The following is a 22082-nucleotide window of genomic DNA, read 5'->3' on the forward strand; positions in this document are numbered from 1 at the left end:
AAGTTAAGTGAAATAAAATTGAAATGTTTTTGTTTTTGTTTTGTTTGTTTTGTTTTTTTTTTTCTAATTCTAAAATAGAGTAAACCAGACAATATGAAAGCCTCCACCAAATTCTTCCCGATCGTACATTAATAGAGTGTGAATATCAAAACCTCTACCAAATTCCTCCCCACCATGCACTTTGAAACAAAATATGCCATTTACAAAAGACTAATATATAACAAAAATGAATCAAAGAGAGTGGCCAATGATAATAACACTAAGAGAAATATTTAGAAAAAATCTAAAATGGAATACACCATTTAGAAGAACTTAATGAGAAATGAAAAGAGAACATAATAGTTAACTTATCTAAAGGCTCACAATCTACAACAAATATTGCGGCTTAGTACTTATCTCTTATATAAAATAGATTAAACAAAAATATATAAATAGAATTTAAACTTAAAGTATTTTTAAATTTATTTTAATGTGGCATGTCTATTATTAATTTTGTATAGAAAAATATTGTTTATTATTTTATTAATAAAAAGACATTAGAATAGAAAAATTTCAATTTATTATTTTTTAATTAATCAAATATTATATTTTATTATTGTTATTATTTTATGTAACTGTAATTATAATATCTCTATATATATATATATATATATATATGTTTTTTGCATTAAATAAAATAAATTTAAAAATACATTTTATAACTAATTTTTTATATCAATTTAAATAAAATAAACTTTAAAATAAAAGTTTACAGATTAATAATTATTTATTTTTATTTAACAAATATTTGAAAAAGATACAATTTAAAATAAAAGTTACAAGTCTTAAGTGGCAGCTTAATTGGTGATCAAAGTAATGTGAAATATGTGAAAACAAAGATATTCAAGGTGCAAATCCCTCTAATTATGACTTGATTTACAGGGAGGAAAACATGTTATAAACCCAAAAATTTACTAATAATTACATGTCAAACAAGCTAAATTTTTCTGATAAAAAAAAATAGGAATAAAAATAAATTATCATATACATATATACATATACATTGACAAAAATATCATACCAACTTCTAAAACTATATATTTAAAAACATCATATACATCACAAAAAAAATTACATATATAATATGTATTTACACATTAAATTATGTATGAGTAGTCTTAACACTCAATGGATACTCATTAGCGACCCAATTGGTACAATTATAAACTTTTGTATTACATATGTATTTATTAGAATTTGACAATTATTCAAATGATAGCACATGTTTACCTACCAAAACTTATCTAATGGAGAATGTTCCCATTGCATTTCATTCCTTTGTATTGTTGTCACGTGGTCCACTCTTTCATGTGCATCCTCATTATCCTTTTAGGGTTGACAACTATTTAGTGTTATGTTATAACTTAATAGTGGTTAATATGGAAAAATTCTAAATGAAGAATTTTTCCAATAAATTTCACTAAGGATTAAGCTTAAAAGTAAATATTTTGTTTTTCAAAACATTTCCATGTTGAGAAGGAATGCGAGTTAATATTTAGCCATCAAAAAGAGAATCACCCACACAACACACTTTATCTCTGATTGGTTGACTTTATGACTAGTACCATGCTTTTTATATTAAATTTTAGTGGTATAGTAGCTTATAAATATTAGTCTTTAAAAGACAATTTTTTTTTCTCTGCAAAGACTAAAATCTATTAACTGAAAAGAGAAATAATTTTACAAGGAGTTGAGGCCTCAGAGAACAGAACCCGAGAGCACTCAACACTGCAGAACTGCCCCCTTACAAAAAGAACTTGGGGAGACCAGTTACAAAGAGCTAGAAGACAGATATAGAACCTAGAGATAGACTCGTAGAACGTAGATAGAGACATTGATAGCAAAAAAGCCCAAGTACTTGGCAAACCAACTGGCAAATAAACAACCACTTCCCCGAAGAGAAGCCAAAACAACAAGTTGAAGACGCTGAACCTTGACTGTGAGCAGAGTTGCCTGGAAGTGGTTATCTGAGTGATATCAAAACCAAAAAGGGAGAAAAAACAGACCCAGCTGGCATTAAACTTCCACATCCTCACCAGGAGTCTTCTCCGCTACCAGACACGCACTGCCAATCCTCAAATTTTCATTGCCACCCGTCTCGCTTGCTGGGTTCGCCAAGGAATGACTTGTAGCTCCAAAAGTCCCTTCCTCGGCCACTGGACTTATGTCTTCAAGAGGCGGAATGCTTTTGGGAATATCATCCTGACCAAACTTATCATTCATTCGATTCTCTGGGCTTCCCTCGTCCATTAAATGCTCACTGCTTTGAGCATGCATGATAGAGGGGAGATTTGATTTTCTTCTTCCGAAAGGATTAAAGTGATGTGAGCAGTAATCAGAGGCCTATTCAGATTGCTTTGGAATTTGAAATGTGTGGTTTGGAAAGCACTATTTGGAATTGGCTTGCGCATAGGTCTCGGAGAAGGCGCATCCACATGAGAGGAGGGAAGATTGATAGGCGACTGTTCAGGGTCCACACAATGACTAGCGGTTGGATGTTTGACGCTTCCACGACGCCACCCGGAACGATTCCTCCCACCCTGGCGAACCATTATGAAGAGCGAAGGGGAAGGCACAGAGAAACCAGAGACAACAACAGGGGGATAAAATGATTGACACAGAGACCGAATCAAACGCACAGAGAATGCCCGAGACGGAGATGCAACACATCCAGTTCTAAATTCAAGAGCTTTAGAAAGCTTACCCCTTAAAGCCGTGCTAATCCTGCCGTGGGGAACCTTAGCATAATATAACCTCTTCCAGAAAAATAGAGAGCCGACCTGGAGCTTGCCTTTGTTTGCAAGGTTCTGCCTGTCACCAAAAACCACATCAAACCAGGGCCCAGAACAATAAAACTGAGCGCGAGGTGTGAAGAGAACATTCAGGATCGCCAGGCTTATAACCACCACAGTTTTGCTTTGAACAACGCACTCCATTAATGCAAAAATCCTACAGTATCCATCCTTAATAACGCTATCCCTCTTGCGCGAGGTGAGAACCTGGGAAGCCACGCTGCCCTGCAGCTGGCAGGACCTGGTCTTACAATCTGTCATGATGCTCATTTAATTCGTTTGTGTCACCCACATCCGGGGGTCTTTAAAAGACAATTATTGCACTAGCCTAGATTTATTTTAACTTCATATCTACCAAGTGTTGAGAATGATGAAATATCTTGAGATGCAAACATCTTTTAGAGTGAAAAGAGATTTGATCCTTCTAGGCGTTTGGTAGATGGAGAGTTAAGATAGATCTAGGTTAGTATAATATATATGTAATTGACATTTAGATATTTTATTTATAATTCATATTATCCACATTAAAATGTTAAAACATGCCTACTCATATTTTTTTTCCAGTATGCATACAATTGATTATTCTTATTATTAATATTTTCTCAAATATTACATATCAAATACATATTAAGCATACAATGAATTAGAAAACAACTATTAATTGAAAAATAATTCTCTCAATCTTTTTCTCTCTATATATGTTTCATGTGTTAAAACCTTTTATTGCACTGGCGTATTGAAATACCTATATATGTTTCATGTGTTAAAATATTTTAATCAATGAGGGTATTGAAATATTTTATTTATAACGTACGTTAAACTTTTCTTTGTTAATGATATTTTTAAAATCTTATATATCAACTTTATATTAGAAATAAAATAAATTGCACATCTCCCTAGTTATGGAACGTGAAAATATAAGATTTTTTTTTAATTTAAATTACTTTATTTTTCTCTATATAAAGTAGCTATAAAATCTCTTAAAATGGACAAGATAAAAATATATAAAGCCCTAACTAAAAGGAAAAAGAGGCAGTACATTCGTCAAAGACAGTGGAATCTCTTACACCTCTCTAAGGTAGCTCCTAAGAAATTTTGGAGGTAGATTCTGACTAGGAAGACTAAAGATAATAATAAAATTGCTCTTCACGATTGGAATTCCTATCTTAAAAAGCTTTATGAATCTCCAAATGTCATGGATAATTTGGAAACCCTGCTCACAACGAAAGAAGTTTTCTCTTTAGAAGACATTAAGTTTGGGGTTAATTGCCTCGCTAATGGGAAAGCTAAGGACATTGAAGGTTACCAGGCAGAAATCTTAAAAATTGGAGGTCCTGTCCTCATCCCCCACATCCACAAGCTTTTCAATCAAGCAGTCAAGCAAGGGTTCCCTAAACCTTGGACTGAGAACCTCATTATCCCTATTTTTAAAAGTGGGGATAGAAATAACCCCTCTAATTATCGGACAATTATGATCAGGCCTCTCTTAGCCAAGTTATATGGTAGTATTTTGGAAAAGAAGTTAAGCATATGGCTTGAAAGTGAAGGTAAGCGGGCTAAAGGCCAAGCAGGTTTCAGAAGGCATCACTTAACAATAGACCACCTCATTACGCTTAGGATCATTGCGGAGGAATGTCGTAATGATAAATCCAATTTATTTTTTTGCTTTGTGGACTTTAGAAAGGCTTTCGATACAGTTCCTAGATACAACCTTTGGAATAGATTAGAAGAGCTAAAGGTTCCTCTCGAGTTGCGAGTTGCCGCTATAAGGTTATATGAGAATGTAATTGCCAACCTAAAGAGCAATGAGGGGTGGTCGAAAGATATTAAGTGTAACATCGGAGTTAAACAAGGTTGCCCCCTCTCCCCTACCCTATTTGGCATTTACATCGATAAGCTCGAAGGCTATTTAGAGGAAGCATGATGTGATGGCATGATCTTAGCTGGGATAGTCGTCATCCTTCTTCTCTATGCTGACGATATTGTTCTTTTGGCAAGGTGCCCATCTGATCTTGATAAGCAACTCAGGCTTCTTAAGGATTTCTGCTCTACCATGGGTATGACTGTTAACACTGACAAAACAAAAGTTATGGTTATCAAATCCAAGAAGGACACTTACGCTAATTTTATGTATGACAATAATAACTTGGAGGAAGTGTATTCTTACAAGTACCTAGGAATTGATATTCGTCACAAGCTCAACTGGAACCATAGCATTGAGAAAAGGATTAGTGGGGGGTGGAAAGCTTATTTTGGTCTTGAAAATAATTGTAAAACAACAAACCTTGTAATGTGGGATAAAAGAAGTTCCTCTTTGAAACTTTAGTCACTCCTGTTATCTTATATGGCTGTGAGGTTTGGGGTTGCAGCATCTCCAGAGAATCATGGAGAAATATTGAGCAAATCCAGAAGCGTTTTATAACTTATAACCTGAAAATTAAAAGTAATACACCCTATCCTATTCTCCTTATAGAAGCAAGTATTTCCCCTATTGAGAGCCTAGCTATGATTAGGTTTCTGTTGTACAAGCACAAACTCAATAAAATAGACGATTATAGACTTCCTAAGCTAGCTTTAAATTCCAGCCAAAACCACCTAAGGCTCAATCGGGGGTGGCATAAAGACACAAGGGCTTGGTTAAACTATTGGGAGATCAACGAGAATGATGCATTGAAAAACATAAATAACATTAAAGATATTGTTACTTCTAAGTTCAAAGAAAAAATGTGGTGTGAGAAAGATTTAGCGGCTAAAAGAAAATTAAGTTATTATAAGAAGGTCAACAACCCCACCCTAGAAGATCAAAAGTATCTCTCTATTTTAACTAGCTCAAAGAAGAAAATTAATATAGCAAGATTAGAACGAATTCTCATGAGCTCCATAGTGAAACAGGTCGTTGGGCAGTTCCTAAAATGCCATGGATGGAAAGGATCTGCCACATATGTGAGAATAGGAACATCGACGATGAAAACCACTTCCTCTTAGAGTGCCCCGCGTACAACCACATTAGATCTCAGTTTCACAATCTTTGTTACAATACTGACCTTCCTAGCCTTTTACAATGTCAAAATTATAGTGAGCTTGGGAGGCTTCTCTCCAAGCTTTTTGAACATAGGAATAAAATCTTAAATCAAAATAAATAATTTGTTTCTTTAGGTCCGATAGACCAATGTTTGGTCTTAGTGGATGTTAACCATCATCATCATCATCATCAAAATAATGTTAGATAATATGGACATTGAAATAATTTACTTATGGTTGACGATAAAATATATATTTTTGTTTTAAATATGGACATTGAAATATTTTACTTATGGTTGACCATAAAATATATATATTTCTTTGTTTTAAATATCACGTGTAAACTAAACCTAGAATGAACTACACATCATGTAATATAAATTATACTATTTCTTCGTACCAAAAAAATTATATTTCTTCATCATGTAATATCAATTATACTATTTCTTCGTACCAAAGAAATTATATTTCTTCCTCATAGTAAAAGATAAATTAATTTTTTCACTCTTCTCCATATTAAGTGGTGAAGAAATTACATGTATTCTTCATACTAGAGGGTAATTATTATTATTATCAAGTTATGTAAAATTAAAGTGCAAATTGAAGTATTTTAATTATGGCTAACATTAATTTCTTTTGTTATTACTAATTTTAATTTGTTAATTTAAATTATTATTTTACTATTTTTAAATGTAACATTACTTGACAACATCTCTCCCACATTGGGTTGTAGAGCGCCTCTTAGCGCAAAAATTATTCCACACAAACGTGGATGTGATATTAAAACAAATAAATTATTAACGAATATGATTTTGGATGTAATACTAAAAATTAAATATAGAGACGAATGTACACAAATTTAACAACCCAGAATTAAAATATACAAACTAATTACATAAAATTGTGGTATTAATAATAGACACAAAACATTCACTTACAAGCTGTAAAATATAAGGAGATGGGGTGTACTGTTAAGTCACTTTGTGATGTGAAGGTCACCGGTTTGAAACTTCGTAGGCAAAAATCTAGTCATGTTGAGGGTTGACGTGGCCTAGTATGAGAGCGATCCCCATGTGATTTTGATGGCTTAGATGCCCCTGAGTTGCGGTTTCTGAAGCCAAAGGTAAATCTTGTAGTAATCTCTGGAGAACTCAGACAACTTGATAAATAAAAAACACAAAACATTCAATTGATTTAGCATAGAATTTTCTAAAACCACGAGCATCGAATACTTACCTGTAGACCGAAGATGTGTCTTACTGTCAATTATGAAGCCATGACACTACTTGAATCACATTGTCTGCAACAAAGTTTTTTGGATGACTCTCCACCCAATTGTAAGCCACACTGCATAGATTCTTTCTACAACTGGCCACCCTTGAGCCCTTAGTCAACTACTACTGCCAGAGAATCCTTTGTCTCACAACATTTTCCTTTGAAAAGAATGAATACTTCTCATCTCCCTTTTCATCCTTTAAACAGAACAAACTGTTCAAAAAACGGAAAGGTATTGGAAAGAGATCCACATGCACACAATCCATGTGCCAACATGCCAACTTTTATTTCTTTTTCTTAGGTTTTTCTTAACATTTTTCTTAGTTTAACTAGTGCTTATTTTATTCCTTTTTAATTTTGTTAACTTTATTTATTCTTACTAGATGTTGAGAATACGTATGTATCCCCTAACTGTCAATTGATAAATTTTTTGCTTCAATTCCGTTTTTGTAAAAAAAAAAGAATGGATTGATTCAATGGAGTTTCAGGATATGGCAAAAATTGAACCAATCTGTTCGTTTTGTTTCATCAATGTGAAAAGATTCTACATCTCGTATCATATTTTGCCATAGGTTAAAACCAGATGTTCGTCCAAGAAGATAGGAAGAATCCGACCATTTTTTCTTAAATGGTCGGACGGAACGAATCAGAATTATTATATGAACCATGAAAATGAAAGAATGGATCTAATTCTTTTTTGTAGTTTATTTATATATATATTTATTTAGAATTTTAGTTTATTATTTACCATTTTATTTATTTACTATTATTGTCTTTTCTTTATTGTTTATTGTTTTATATATTTATCTATTATTATTATCATCATCATCATGAGTCATTACAACAAATATAAAATAAAATAATATAATATAAGGAAGTAATTAATTAAGTTATGCGAAAAATTAAATAGAGCATTTAACATATATGTACATAATACAATTGAAGTGCCACATAGAGTTGCAATAGAATTTTTAGATTTTATTTTTTTATTTGGAGAAATGCATTTTAAACTACATAAAATTAGTGATTTCAATGTCCTTATCCTATCAAAAAATTAAAATACAATTAAAAAAAGAAAAGAAAAAATACTTTTATAATTATCAAATATTTGATTTAATATTTAAATATTTCAAAACTATTGTAAAATCATAATAAAATTTCTATATTTGAAACAACTAATTAAGAATCAACCACTTTTGGAAAAAAAGTTATTACAATATATTTGCCTTAGGTTGGTATAATAATTGGAAACATTACCATCAATGTACATATATAACCCCACATAGGTCACAACCCAATGCAAAGGCTAGAAACCACTAGACTCGTAATTAGGCCTTCGTCAACGTTCATGACATCACCTTATCGCCATGGCCTAGGCTACAAATCTCAATATAGACATCAACAACACTAAAGACAATTGGAAATTTAAAATTTATTGAATTATAAAATGGATGAGATTTAAGGTATTTATTATCTACTCGGTACAATTCTCTCTAGAATCATCTAGAGTTTTAGGCATATTGAAACTTTTTATTTTCACAATTGATTATTTTATGAAATTTTCCCGATAATTTTTATAACCGAAAAAGTTTGATGGGTAAGAAAATATTTGACTTTGTATTTCGATGAATGTGATCTTCATTAATTTAATACGACACACATCTCATTCATCACCATCGAAAGTGTCAAATTACACAAAGACTCCTTTGTGGGGGTAGTGACAATAGAACTTCATTTATCTAAGTAATTCCTAAAATTGACCAAATCCCAATCTATGGTCCATGGATTACCATATATAATATCATATGCTTAGGGATTACATTTTCTAATCTCTTATCTAGCACCTTGCTAATAGTGCGTTGATGCTCCCATTGATTAAGGCTATCACTGCCTCCCTTTTGCTTGAACCACTACTCAAGCTTCAAAGAGGAGTGCTTTAATGAACTTTTGTAAGTGGGATTGGATTAAATCCTTCTATGCATTCCCTCTTTGACATTGGTTGTGTCTTGTGTTAGTAAGGAGCAGGGAATAAGTAAATGAAAAGAAGGGAGAGGTTGGGTCATTTAATAAACCATAGCTTAAGGTAACCATCAAATCATTCATTTTATTTATGTGATAATTTGAATAAGTATAGGAATTTTAAGTAAAGCTTCACATTGAAATAAAATATTCTACCTACCCATTTTGCAATAATTAAATAATAAAAATAACATATTCAACCTAAGCATCCTCAATGGGTAAATAAATTTGTTGAAACTAACCATAAAATTAAAACTTTTATCTATATGTAGTATAAAGCAAATGTGGCTCTGAAGTTTTTCGACGATAGCAATATGAATTAGGGTTTAATTTTTAAGCTCTAGTGCCAACCTAGCCTAACTCCTCACCTCTACAGAAACCCTATGTCACATGAGATGTATCTCCCTGACGGTGAGCTTGTGGACTCTATAGCTAATCCTCTTGGGGTCCAACAAATCTAGTCGTTTCAACATGGGGTCAAAAGCAGTCTCCCCATTCCATGTTTAGACTCTTTGTTGGATGGATAGGTCATGTTAGGAATGACCTCGCCCGCAATATCCATATCCTCCCTGCCAAATATGGGCCCCTCTATCAAGGTTCCTTCTCCTTTGTGGAAATTTCATTTTGAGGGCCCCATCTCACAAAACCATTTCTCAGTCTCCCCCTTTGTTGATCACGACATCTTAGGTAGTTCGCCAACACACCCTTTCCCGGGGTTCACCAACATTTTCCTAATGTGGGAGATGATGAGTGGTGGTCCATATCCTACTTATAGCTCACCCCCTTAGTCGACAAGGAAGGAAAGACGAAAAAAAGTAAGAAATGCGTGAAAAGGAAGGTAAAAGAGCTAAACCTAGTACTAGGGGATGGAGTAAAACTAAATGATATCTCAAGGATGGAGGAAAATGAGGTAGTCGACCATTTTATGAGCAAGAGAATGGTGATGGCTATTTTAAGGAAGTGGACTATAAAAATTTCTGCCCCACTGCTAGGGTATTCACCTCGATGTTTGATTATGGCAAAGGGTTGGATGGGGTGGTTCACAGATTCAACAAACGATGTGGATACACTTTTGTAGAAACACTAATAGTGGGGATCACATGCCCTTTATTTGAACCAATGGTCAGCTGAATTTGATTACCATTCAGATAAACTCTCAGCAGTTCCTATTTGGGTTTGTCTTCCTGCCACCCCTACAATTCTAGTATGAGGGTTTTTTTCCCAGAAATAGGAAACATCCTGGGATGTTTCTATGAGGGAGATATGTCATTCGAGAAAATCAACTACATGGCGATGACTAAGATTTTGGTTGGTTTAATGTTATGTCCCTATACTACTAGTGTAACCCCTTATTGTTATTAGTACAACCCCCTTATTATATTGTTGTGCCCATCTAGTCCACATATTGTTATTATTGTGCCTCATAGAAGCCCACTATTGTTATTATTGTGCCCTTACATTATATTGTTATGTCGGCTCTGACTATATTATGACCCCTTAGACTCTATATATAAAAAGGAGGTCATGTCATTTATATCATCCAAGAATTGTTCATTTGTGTAATATTAAGGAGGTTTCCCCCTCGAATAGGCTTATTTCTAAGGCATTTATCTATCTTTTCTCTCTTTTTGTGAGTTGGTTTCATAACATTTGGTATCAGAGCTTTGGATTCTAGGGTTTCGCGGCTCCAAACAGGTCATCATAGCATTTTCGCTATAATTTTTTCGCTACAAAGTTTCAGAATCTAAGGAAAAAACCCATTTGAGAAGAGATCTCTCTAAACCTTGGGACCAAATTTTAGATCTTGTCTTGCTATATTTTCAGAGATATGATATGAGGAAGTTAGGGTTTTTGCAAGATTTAGAATTTCATCTCAAACATGTCATCGTGGAATTTTCTCTATGATATTTTTTCTACAAAGGTTCAGGCTCTGAAATTAAAACCCATTTGAGCCGAAATCTTGGTGAAGCTCGGGTCCGAATCTCAGATCTTTTCTTGTTACATTTTCAGAGATATAATTTGAAGAAGTTAGGGTTTTTACAAACTCCTGAATTACATTATAAAAAGGTGACCTTGGGAAAATTGTCATAACTTTCTCTCTGAGCAACAAATTGAAATTTCATAAGAAGTTACAAAAATAGGACAGACTGTAGTTTTTTTTTATATATTTTTGAGATCCAAAGGTCGAAACAGTGATACATGGCACATTGTACAATTTCGCTCTACTGAAACATTATATAATCATGTCATCTTAGCAGATTGGGCATAAATCTTTCTTGGAGAATCAAATTCTGATCAGACTTGAGGGGTTAGAAAGAGGACTCAAGGGGATACTGAAAGATGCAATTTTAGAACTTGGAGATCTGAAATTACCGAGTTACAATCGTTTTAAGATCAAGATCCTAAAATCAAGAAAAGGTGATATGAGGAAGTTTGATGGCAAGGATCCGGTAAATTGGATACTACAAATGGAGCAATATTTTGATCTACATGAGGTTCAACTGTTACAAAAGGTACATATTGCATCTTTATATTTAGAAACAAATCAATTTTAATAGTATAAAGGGCTTTGCTCTCATAAAGCACTTGTCACTTGGTCAATTTTCATGGAAGAAATGATAGCACATTATGAGGATACAAAGAGTAACACCTTCTTTAGCCAATTGATAAATCTCGAACAAAAGGGTTCAATGGCAGAGCACATTGAGGAATTTCAAAAATTGAATATAAGGGTAAATGATATTCCAGAGAAGCAAAGGATTGATGTCTTCATAGGGACTTTAAAGGATAACATTCAACATGAGGTTCATCTTTGGGAACCTGATTCATTGGAGAAGGCATTCAGGTTGGTAAGAAAAATTGAAAGCGAAATTATGGAAACAAGGAATCCCACCACTCACGACTATAATTATGGAAGTGTTTTTTCTCCTAGCCTTCCACAACCTATAAGGTTTACATGACAACAATTGGAAGAAAAAAGAGAAAAAGGGCTTTGTTACAATTGTGATAGCAAATACACTAAAGGTCATAAGTGTGATGAGAAAAAATTATTTTACATAGATTATGAAGAGGAGGAAGAAAAGGATCAAGAAACATCAAAAGAAGAGGATATACACCAGGAACCAACCCTAGAGAAAGAAGAAATGAATCCGACCATATCTTGTAAAGCATTGGCAAGAATTACCACTCCTCAAACTCGCAAGATAGAAGGAAATATCAAGAAGAAAAAGGTTCAAGAAGAGAAAGATCACATCGAGAAAGAAGAAATGAATCCAACCATATCTTGTAATGCATTGGCCGGAATTACCACTCTTCAAACTATCAATATAGAAGGACATATCAAGAAGAAAAATGTTCAAGAAATGAAAGATCACATCGAGCATCAAGAAATGAATCCAACCATATCTTGTAATGCATTGGAAGAAATTGTGACTCCTCAAACTCTCAAGATAGAAGAACATATCAAGAAGAAAAATATTCAAGCAGTGAAAGATCACATCGAGTATCAACAAAAAGTTCTCCAACTTTTAAAGGATAACGCCACTTTGGTGAAGAATCGAATGAAACAATGGGTAGGTCAACATCGCAGTGAAAGAAGTTTTGATGTAGGCAATTGGGTATTTTTATGGCTACATCTCAAGCAAGCTATTATGATAAGGAAATATTGGCAATACTACATGGACTTAAGAAACAACGACCTTACCTAATGGGAAGACACTTCAAGGTAAAAATGGATCATGATAGTCTTAAATACTTTTTAGAACAACGATTATCTTTAGAAGAACAGAAAAAATGGGTCACAAATTTTGTTGGGTTATGACTTTGAAATCATCTACAAAAAAGGGAAGCAAAATGTTGTTGCAGATGCACTCTCAAGAAAGGATGAGGATGTGGAAGCATTGTTTTGTGCTATTTCTATTATCCAACCAGATTGGATAAACGAAGCAAGGGATGAATGGAAGAAGGATGAAGAAGTGTGGGCACTCATTCAAAAGTTGCAGAAGATCCCAGTTCAAACAATATTGCTAGAACTTGACGAGGAAGGAAAAATCATATTGGAGCCTAGAGCAGTCATAGAAACAAGAACCCGACAGCTACGAAATCGATCAATTTTAGAGTATCTCATCAAGTGGAAGAACTTACCCACTGAAGATTCCACATGGGAGGACAAGAATTTTATATAGAAGCATCAAGAACTACTCAAGCGTTGAGGACAACACTTTTTGAAGGAGAGGGGCATGTTATGCCCCTATACTACTAGTGTAACCCCTTATTGTTATTAGTACAACCCCCTTATTATATTGTTGTGCCCATGTAGTCCCCATATTGTTATTATTGTGCCCCATATAAGCCCACTATTGTTATTATTGTGTCCTTACATTATTATTGTTATGTCGGCTCTGATTATATTATGACCCCTTAGACTCCTATATATAGAAAGGAGGTCTTGTCATTTGTATCATCCAAGAATTGTTCATTTGTGTAATGTAAAGGAGGTTGCCCCCTCAAAGAGGCTTATTTCTAAGGTGTTTATCTATCTTTTCTATCTTTTTGTGAGTTGGTTTCATAACATATCAAACTTGGAAATAGGGCTCCCAATTTCTTTCTCCATCCAAGTTGGATCTAAAACCCATAAACAAGCTTTGGATTATGAAGTGATTCCCTTCAAATATATGAGATGCCACTCAAATCGGAAACTGGGTAAGGATTTCATTTTGGGGCATCCAAAAGAGAAATGGTTGAGGAAAGAAATAAGGGCTTCGAGCTCGAACAACTCACTATTCACAAATTTTGAACACAAGGATTAGGGACTTCGAGATAGACCCATCCCATTCCTGTGTCTCAGTTGGCCAAGAAACATTGGTGTGAGAGGAACCGGTGGTGGTGGCGGACCCTCAACTTGAGTATGACATGATGGTTGCAGACTTGGAGTTTATGAAAAGCAGGGAGACAACCTTGGGTATGAATGCATCCCTTCCTCTCCCTTCATGCAAACTTGATGTTGAATCCTTACCTTACCATTTTGTTTCCTCCCCAACGTCTTATGAATCATGTTCCATCTCAGCTCTACAAAATCTCTCCTTTCCCCCTCTCATGCCATCCTTTCCCCTTTGTTCTTATTCCCCTCCTCCATCCTCTATTTTCCTTTTTTCTAACTTGGATCGTAAACCTTATGGTGCTCGTCCCCATCTTCCCTTGACAAATCCTCACTCTTACGGTTTGTGTTCTTTGGGATCAATTCCCTCAATTGAGGACTCTCCACAAATGAACTTTGTAATAGATCCAGGGGGTGGTTTGGGAGTTTGGAGGAACCTCCCCCCGTCAAAACCTAATGAGAGGGAGGAAATTATTCTTCACGCTAGCTAAGAAATAGGCCTCCTCAGAGATTAAGACAGGAACACAAAAGTCCATCATTGGGGTGTTTAGAGTTCCTATCCCTGTTCGGGTCTATGGATGAGAATTTTTCTCTTGGAAAATCAAGGGTCTGGCCAACCCTAATAAATATTTGACCCTCAAAAGAATGATTTCCAATCTCTCCCCACAAGTGATCTCTCTCTAGGAAACTATGCTTGGATGGATCAAAGTGGAACAAATTCTCTCTGCCATTCTACTTTATTGGTCTTTCCATCATTTAGGCACCTCAATTAAATAAGGAGGGCTCATTCCGCACTGGAATTCCTCCCTCTTTCGCTATACAAATTCTTGGGCCTCTCACACATGCTTGGAATTTTCTCTCTCAGATAGGGATAATGGATTATCTTTCTATGGGCTAAATATTTATGGTCCATACTCTGACAGAAAACCTTTTTGGAAAAAACATTTTCAAGCTACCCTGTTTTAGCTCTGAACACATATGTATTAGGGGAGATTTAAATTTCATCTTGGGCCAATTTGAAATTTAGGGGCCTTTAGCTCGAGTGGATGTACTTGATATTTTTTTGTGGATTGTCTTGACTTGGTAAGTTTGGTGGACATTATCCCTACCAAAATTCTTTCTACTTGGTCAAATAATAGAATGACATATGATATATTGCAAAAATATTGGACAAATTTATAATTTTTAAGAGCCTATTGGACCAAAATTTATAGTTTAGACAATGGGTTGTATCGGGGGGAGTCTTATCTCAACCTGATAGTCCTGGATTTTAGATCTAGCTCAGGGAAGCCTATGGTCCCTTTTAAGATAAACCCAGGTTGGTTAGAGAACCCTACTGTTATGCAAAAATTCAAGGATGCATGGGCCCCTTTAAACCCTGATTTCGACTCCTGCACCCCTTACAGTTTCAAGAAAATCTTAAAATGGCCAAAAAAATTATATCCACATGGGAAAAGAAGAAAATATCTCAGGGTTATCGATTGTTGATTGGAGTAGCAAAGAATCTGTGTGACATTTTTATATTCTCTGACCACTCCCTAGATGATCAAAAAAATGTACAAAAATCTCTAGAGGAGAAGAGAAGGAATGTACTGCTAGACAAAGAAAAAGAGTGGTAGTTGAAGAGTAGATCTTTATGGCTATAGGTTGGAGATGAAAATACAAATTATTTTCATATAGTGGCTAATCATAGAAAATTTATAAACACCATTTGGGAAATCACAAGAGATGACAATTCAAATGCCTCCACCTTCAAGGACATAGTTGCAAAAGGTTGCACATGCTTCAAAGGGATCTACAAAAAAGTGGAGCGAGAAAATATTGACAAAATCCTCTACATGGAAAACTTTTGTTATGAAACCAGCTCACAAAAAGATAGAAAAGATTGATCAACGCCTTAGAATTCAGCCTCTTCGAGGGGGAAACCTCCTTTACATTACATAAATGAACAATTCTTCGATGATACAAATGAAAAGACCTCCTTTCTATATATAGGAGTCTAAGGTGTCATAATATAATCAGAGCCGACATAACAATAATAATGTAAGGGCACAATAATAACAATAGTGGGCTTCTATGGGGCACAATAGTAACAATATGGGCACCACATGGGTACATCAATATAATAAGGGGGTTGTACTAATAACAATAAGGGGTTACCCTAGTAGTATAGGGTCCTAACAACCTTTTCCCCATGTTTGTCGATGAAGAAGAAAATTTGGACCTTACAAGAGAAGCTACAAAGGAGGAGCTTGAAATGGTACTAAAGAGTTTTAAAAAACATAAGAGCCCAGGGACAGATTGGCTGACTATTGAATTTTACCTGGGCTGCTATGACTTTCTTGAAGAAGACTTGAGGGGTGTTATTGAATATTCTAGATTAAATGGAAGAATCCCAACCCCTTTTAACTCAATTTTCTTGACTTTGATCTCCAAATAAGACTCAAAAGATTCCTTTGACAAGCTCCAACCTATTTCATTTTGCAATTATATTTTCAAGGCCATCTCTAATACTATTTCTCTTCATCTAAAGCCCATTCTCTTTGAATACATATCCAGAGAACAATTTAGCTTCTTAAACGATCACCAATTTCATGAGGCCATAAGGATAGCCTAAGAGGGTCTTCAATTCCTCTATCAAAAAAAAAAAGGTCATCACCAATAAAATGGAATTATCAAAAGCATTTGACAAAGTTGTTTGGTTATACATAAATATGTTGCTTCTCCATCTAGGCTTTAATACACAATTTGTAGACTAGATATATAGCTGCATTAGGTCTTCTTCAATGACCCTTTTAATAAATGGTTTAGCATCCCCCTTTTTCATTCCACAAAAAGGGCTCCGTCAAGGATGCCTCATTTCCTCTCTTCTTTCCCTACTAGTCAAAAATTATTTAAGTAGAGCCATCTAGGATGAAAAAAGAAGACACTTAATCAAAGGTATTGCTATCACTCAAAACTACTCTCTTAAACACCTATTATTTGTTGATGATATCATTATCTTTCTGACCTTGGAATTTATAAGTATGTAAACTATCAAACACATATTGAACAATTTCTGAATGCCTATTGGAATGCAAGTCAACCAAGAAAAAAATGTCCTTCTTAGAAGTGCATTAGATTAGGAGGACTCAACTCTTGTACTTGGAATTATCTCAAAGCTACTTGTCCTGCTTGGAGGCCCATTGAAATACTTGGGTTTTTAGCTAAAACCAAACAACTACAAAAAATTAGATTGGGTTTGGCTTAATGAAAAAGTTGAGTTGAAAATCTATAGTTTGTTCAATAAATGGCTATCCTGATCAAGTCACTTATTTCTTTGTAAATATGTGTTGGAAGCCATTCCTATGTATTATTCCTCCTTAGCATGGATTCCAAAAGGAATCCTCAATGAAATCAAGCAAATTTCTATGATATCTTTGGGCTGGTCAACAAGACACAAATCCTTTTTCCCTTGTAGCTTGGTGCTCCATTGCATTTGCAAAGGCCCTAGGATGTTTGGGCACTAAAAATATGCATTGGTTTTCAATGGATCTTGCAGCCAAAGGAGCCTGGAAGTTTATCAACAACTCTCGCCTATGGGCCCATATTATGAAGAAAAAATACATCTTTCCTACCACATTATTGGAATGGCTAATATCTCCTAAGAAGGTGGCGGGGAATGGATCAATCGTCTAGAGGGCCATTATCAATTTAGTAGAACATATATCCTTCAGGATCATATGAAAAGTAGGTGATTGATCAAAACTCTTGACTGGTTAGCAACATGGACACACACATCTTATCAAAACAACTCATACAGGCTCTAAAATCCCAGTGACAACACTATCTAAACTAGGTTTCAAAGAGAATTGGATACATGGGTCCTCAAGCATGGAAATATGCAACCAAGCTCCATCTATATGATCTTCCAGCTTAGGAATGGACTAGTTACACTACCTCTTTAAGGCAGGGGTTTATCTCTCTTTCCCCATCTGCACATTACTTGGTATCATCATTGACCCCCTCTAGTAGATACAGTCTAAAAATTGGTTACCTTTATTTGGCTCAAAATATTTTGCATTGGCCCTACTCGTTGTTCACTATGTTTATAGGAAGAAGAATCCATCCTTCCTCTTTTCATTCATTTCTCTTTCACTTATCAAGTCTAAAAAGAAATTCAAATTTAAGTGCGCGAGCGGTTCTCTTGGAATGGTTCCATAGTGAATGATTACCTCCTTGAATGACTTAATAGAAATCCAAGGGACTCTTTAAAAACACTTCCTCTTGTGGTTTGCTAGGGACTATGGCTGGAACTAAATGCTTCCTAAACTCTTTGCAAAAAAAGCTTCAATCTCTTAGAACAAATCAACACTGTAAAGCCATTATTCAAATGAAAAAACTATAGGCCTTTTCTGATGGTGCCACTAGAACAACCCCCCTCAGGGGCAGGGTGTGTGCTAGGGGGGAAATCTATATCTCTGATAATTATTTCTTGTCCTTTTCATCGTACATTAGATCTGCTACAAATAACTTTGTTGAATTATTTTCTCTCAAACTTCTTCTCCAATTGGCAAAAATTATGAACATAAGTGAGATACATATTTATGGTGTCTCCTTGAATGTGATCAACTGGATGAATGGGAAATAAAAGCTAAAAAATCATAGTCTCCTTCCTCTATATCAAAAAATCATTAACAAGGTTAGGAATGATCTAAACCGTTTGAGGAACGAGATTAAAAAAAGTGAGAAAATAATAAGAGCTAAAAATTTCCCAACAAGTCACCCATCACAATGCTATTCTAGATCAAGTGCGCTTAACTATAGAGTTATGCATTAATGTTGGTACAATCCAAGTTGTTTAAGAAAGGAAACTTAATGGGTGAAAAATGGATATATCACAATATAAAAATAGCTAAGAATATGACACATTGCATAAGATAAATATTTTAGAAGAAAACAACATAAAAAGAATTAAACTATATTTATTGAATGCAAAATATAACTTAAGACTATATTACACAAAAATATTCTTTACTTCTCGGTGAAGTCCCCTATTTATACTTTTTATGAGGTTCTTTCACTAAGAGCCATGCCTCTCATTACATTTCAAATAGCATGGGTAAATACCATGGTTTACAAAATCCATGGGTGAATACCATGGGAAAATATAATAAATTATGATACCATGGGTAAATATAATAAATTGCAATACCATGGGTAAATACCATGGTTTACAAAATCCATGGGTAAATACCATGGGTGAGTATCATAATTACGATGGTAAAATTGAAATCATGTTGCCATTAGATTTTCACTTTAATATTATGATTTATTTTATTTATTGTCACGCATCTTCCATGGTTTTAACAAACATTTATACAAAAATAATCATTAACTACGATAACTATTATCCACTTGATCATTCCTCGCCCCTTAGGAAGCAATGGTCCCCATTGTGTAAAGTTCCTTCATTAGATGAAGAAATTTTTACTGAAATTGGATCTTGGTGAACCGCTTGCCTTAGAGAAGAAGCTTCCCTGCTTTAACCACCTGATAGAGTTGCATGTTCTACTAGTGAGTACCCTTCATCTTAGTGTTCACAATCCCATTAGTTGTACCCTAAAACTTACAAAGAACCTGATGTTGGTCATGTTGTTGTTTATACTTAACATTGGTTGTTGGTAGGGCACCATGAACTTGTGGTTGGAAGTGTTGAAATCGTTCAACAAATTTGGCTGCTCGAGGGGAGGACTTTGGTCGTGGATATGTAGTCCGAAAAGTGACATCCATGGGGATTGTCGGATGGAACCATGAACATGTTTGAAAATACTTAATGGAGTTGTAAAGAGCTCTATTGTAGCCACACTGAACATATGGAAGGTTGAAATCCAGTGTAAGTGGATGTAGGGGTGCCTTTGTAGGTGAGGTGAATATATCTTTGGACCCTTCTACAAGCTTGTCCACCTGTTTGTGTTCTATAGAGAGAGCTTGTACTGAAGCTGTGGTGGTTGTAGTGACCCATGGTTCACCTTCAGACTAAATTGTGGAAAGGACAATCTTGGAAGCATGGGAGACTATCTTCAAGCACTATTTTGTTGAGATCAATGAAATCATAGTAGTTGGAACTACCTCTAGTATCATGTAGAGTTGATTCCCTAGAGTAAGAATGACACTACAGGGTCAAGACTCATAAACACCATAACATTTCCACATATAAGGTTGTCCTAAAAGAACATCACAAACTTCTAGTGGGGCAACATCACACAATACCTCGTCTGTTAAGGGCTTGATGTTGTAGGATAAATGACATTGTTGGCTGACACATGTGTCTATTCCATGGCTCAACCAACCAATGGTGTATGGTTGGGGGTGTAGAACTATTGGAAGCTTCTATCTCTTGACGACCTCGGCTAAGATCAGGTTCTTTTGGCTCCCATTGTCAATGATGAAATGTAGAGGGGCCCCCGTCACCCACATCTGTGAATGGAAGAGGCATCCCCCTCCTTAGGATCTTCTAATTTTTCTGGTTAGATGTTCATAGTTTCTATGGTAACATTTGGTTCTGCATCAATGATCATATTTCTTTTATCATGCTCAGAACTAGAATAAGAGCTAGAGTCTATTTGTTTCTCTTTAAGATTTTCCAAGAAAGATTGTTTTAAGTGGCATTCATCAGTGTTATGTGAGGGACTTTTGTGGATCCTACACCACTTCCTAGTGTTTTCCTTTGAATTTCCATTACCATTCTTTGTTTGTTGATTGGGGATGCCCTTGCTCTACTTCTGTTGTGAAGGATCTATAGCTCCAAAGTCTCGCTTCTTTTGTTTAAATTTATGCTCTATTTTGACAACATATCAATATGTTGTGCCAAGTGAGGAGATGTCTAGGAACTCCATTTCTATTTATATATATATTTATGTGTAGACAACCATGCTACTTGAGTGCCAAATGTCATTCAAAGTCTCTAATACCTAGATTGGTGTGCAAAGTATGAAAGATATTTGTGAACTCTAGCACTGCTTGGTCCCTTTCCTGCCGTAGTGTGGTCCATCTCATGTACTAGTCTTCATAGTATCCGACAGGGTAGAATTCCTCCTCGAGAGCATAAAAAAGAGTGGCCCAAGTGGGGCCTACATTGTATACCCCGGACTCATATTCATTACATCTCTCCCAATAATTGTCCCACGAATCTTTGACATGAGGCAAATATTTTAGGAGTGCAAAGGTGATTTTCTCATTGTTAGAAAAATTTTGGACCGAGAAACAACCCTCTAACAAATTTAACCATTTCTCTAAATCTTATGCATCTATTTGTCCTTTAAATAAGGGGATATTGAAGTTAACTTGTACCTTGAAGGGTGTTTAGATTTCAGAATTTCTTCTTGTTGAAGGGTTCTCGACCACTAATGGGAGTTGTATGAGGATCTCGGCGAAACTATCCATCATCTCATTCCTCTATCGTGTAAGTGATTCCTCAAGCAATAGTTTGACAAGATCTCCTATTCCATCATTTTTCTTTTCGTCCACCATGTGAGGTTGCCGACATCGGTGAGGATGATCTTGCAAAGGTTGTAGTATTTCAAGTCCCAGTTCCTTGTGCCCTGACCTCATTTTGGACATGCATATAAAATTAGACAAGAGCAGATGACTCTGATACCACTCATCTGGATTGTATGAGGAATGAGACCAAAAAAAGTGACAAAATAATAAGATTTTTTTTTTCCTAACATGTCACCCATCACAATACTATTCTAGCCCAATCACGCTTAACTGTAGATTTCTCATGAGCCCTGATTCATTAATGTTGGTGCAATCCAAGTTGTTTAAGAAATGAAACTTAACAGATGGAAAATGAATATATCATAATGCAAATATAACTGAGAATATGACACATTGCATAAGAGAAATATCTTAAAAGAAAACAACATAGAAAGAGGGCTAGTGGGAAATTAGTGAAAACAAGGAAGGCATGCTTGTCCTTCTCCATCTCTACCCATGGTAATAACTGATCCTTCTATCAAAAGTGCTTCACTATTTTGATATGTACTTTGGCTGTTCCTTTCTCAGATGGATTTATT

The sequence above is a fragment of the Pinus tabuliformis genome, chromosome 7 (assembly GCF_031772625.1).
Source record: "Pinus tabuliformis cultivar Carrire ecotype Pingquan chromosome 7, CPIR1, whole genome shotgun sequence".
Classification (NCBI taxonomy): domain Eukaryota; kingdom Viridiplantae; phylum Streptophyta; class Pinopsida; order Pinales; family Pinaceae; genus Pinus; species Pinus tabuliformis.